Here is a 2,983-nt window from a genome sequence, read left to right on the forward strand (position 1 = left end):
ATGTCAAAATTGTACTGTAAGTCCTACATCTAAATAAATTTAAAAGGGGGAAAAATAAATGTTGGAAAATAATTCCGTCATATCTGCTGAAAATCAGTAGTGGATGGGCTCTGTATCCCGAGTGACTGCCACCTTGGTCATTATCTTTCTGCGGGAAAATTCATGCACGTATGCTTAGTGATGCTTTTTATGTTTTAGACACTGCGGGGTCTGCTTCTCCATTCACCATGAAATCGTAAATGTGTACCCAAGCACTGTTCAGTTTGGACTTTTTAATTTTTGTTGTTAGAGTATTGCTTTTTTTTATTTTTTATTGGAATGGGTCAGGTCCCTGTTGATTGTATTTATCGTTGTTTTTTTGTAACTTAAAATTTTTATATTGTTTGGGGGTTTAAAGAAATAAAGGATAATTCTAAAAAGAAAAAATCTCTATTTTAATTTCTGTTGCCTTTTGAAAAAAATTTGAAATTTTTTTCTTATAATTTTTAAAATTTGGGGTTTTTTTAGGAAAAGCAGCATGATTGAAGTAATGTTCTGCAAAATGCTTTCAAGCAGCTGGGTGAGATTTGGTCTCAAGTTGCTTGTCTTACTGCAACAAACAAGACCAACGTTCGTCACGTGGGGTGTTTTTAACTGTGATAGGCAGATATTTATTAGACGCTCAAACTCCTGTTTAAAAATGACTCGCTAAAACTCAGATATTTAATTGAATTATAAGTTTATAAATATAAAAAACTAATTGGTCTTAGAGCCAATTCCTTGAGTTTCTCCGTTTCCGGGATTTCTTATTTTTTTCTGGTTTCTGTACATTGAGAAGTGATGCTGTGCAAATTTGTTATTTGCAGAATCCTGCATGTATGCTGTATATTAGTAAAAAGAAAAAAATTTACCTGTTTTATCAGTTTCTCAGATCATGCTTATTTGGATCACATATCATTTCTTCATTATTCATTGATATATTGTAGTTCATTCCATATTTGTATAAAACATTTCCAAGAGTATTTTAAAAACTGTTGCACTGAGAGAAACAAAATTTAATTCTGTCCTTTTTATCGTTACCAGTCGTCTCATTGAAAAAATATAATTTAGCAAACTTATCTTTACCTTATAGTTGCCCACTAATACATTATTTAATGGATGTCAGCACTTCTACATTTAATTTGGTTTATGCTGTAGCAGGCTCTTGCAGTCATTTGACTTTATTTGGGGTTTTGTGAGTGCCTTACTGTATTTTAACAGTTTCATTGGAATAACCATGATTGGAATGAATGTTATAAAATTTTGTATAAAAACTTTCATGTTAATTAATAGGATAATGTAAAGTCTTAGATTATGCTTAAATGTGGGATAAATCTATGAGAACTCATTTTAATTGCTGGCACTTGACCTTCACTCAAAAACAATGTTGCTATTTATTTATTTATTTTATGTAGATATACATACATACTAAATGAAATGTTGGACTGAGATCTATCTTAAACTTTTCCACCTTGATTAGAACCTCCTTTTCTATAGTCTGTAAATGAATCTATAAGTAAGGGAGCCCAAGAGCAATTGATATTGGAACTGCTTGATAGTTCACAATTTTTATATAAAGTAATTTTTGTTATCTGGGGTGCAAAATCCTATGTTTTAGAATGTTTGCAGGTATAATTTTTTTACTTTTTCCCTTTAACATCTTTTTCAGTACTTACATTAAAATAAATGATGCCCGTTATTATGTTAGTGACAGAGGCTCTTGTACTTGTTTTATGAGAGACCTACACAAGTGAGTTCCTCTGCGAGCTTTGCTGTTCTCCTATAGCTTAGCTTACAGACATAGGTTAGGGGCCTTAAGCACAAATACTGTGATCTCGTTGGATTGTGCGGTGCCTGATATTTTCGTTAATCAAATTATTTTTCTAATTGTTTTGTTTATTTAAATACACATATGCATACATACAAATATACACATGAAGAATTAAATACCATCAAATATTGGAAGGTTTTAAGCTTGCTTGTGATGGGGTTTTTATATTAGTTGCATTTACTGGGAAGTAAAATTGTAGTGTAACTCTGCCCATTTTGGGTAGAGTTCATTTAAATCATTTGGAAAATTTTAACAAGTATGTAGAGGCTGTAAATGAAAAATTACCCCAGGTAAAGTTCCCCGTATGGTAAGGTGTGTGTGTGTATAATTTATGAAAAATCCAACTGGGAAATTTTTTATAATAAAAAAATGCTTGAGCATTTTTCTTTTTCTACCTATACAGAATCATAAATGGAACAGAATTGAATAGCACATAAATTACCAAAAAATATAAAAATTTTCTAATGAATATTTAAATTATTCCAGTGCTAATGAGGGAGTGATTCTTATTAAGTATACAGTTTCCCTTTTTAAAATCAAATTTTTTATCATTAATAGATAAAAAAGGCTATAAGAAATGCTGAGAAAATTTTTTTCATTTTGATTGAATTTAGGTATTATATTGTGAGCCAGAAGCCCCTGCACATTTCTTTTTCTTTTGTACTGCAAATCATTCTGTACAGTTCAAATTTAAAAAAAAAACATGATCATATAATTTGTTTAGGCTTACTCTGCATTTTCTTGGGAAGTCATTAAAAAAGCACTTTTATTTTTCTGTCTGGTCTGGGGGAAAGGGTGAAAAAAGACTATGCTAAAGTGAAAATCAAAATTTTTCAAGAAATGATTAATTATTTAAAGATTAATTAGAAAAACATAACTTGACCATCATTGCCCTTTGCCCATTTACCCCCAACCCCTTTTTAACGCACAAAAAGCACAAAAATTTCCCAAACCCAATAAAGAGAATGATACATTCACTAAGCTTTGTGAAAAAAAAAGACATTATTTTAACCTTGCTTTTTCCAGTTATTATTTTACTAAAATTCAAAGACTGTAAATCCATTTGTCATCGGGAGTACTTTTGGGGCAATTTTTGTTTTAATTTTCCAGTGAAGAAGTAAATTAGTTGTTGTC

General features: G+C 30.5%; 1 pseudogene; it reads left to right on the forward strand.

The window, feature by feature from the left end:
- The window catches only part of LOC119594241, a 20,974-nt pseudogene extending 18,633 nt beyond the window's left edge, over positions 1-2,341 (forward strand).
- Positions 2,342-2,983: the final 642 nt, after the last annotated feature.

The sequence above is a fragment of the Penaeus monodon genome, chromosome 33 (genome assembly GCF_015228065.2).
Source record: "Penaeus monodon isolate SGIC_2016 chromosome 33, NSTDA_Pmon_1, whole genome shotgun sequence".
Lineage (NCBI taxonomy): Eukaryota > Metazoa > Arthropoda > Malacostraca > Decapoda > Penaeidae > Penaeus > Penaeus monodon.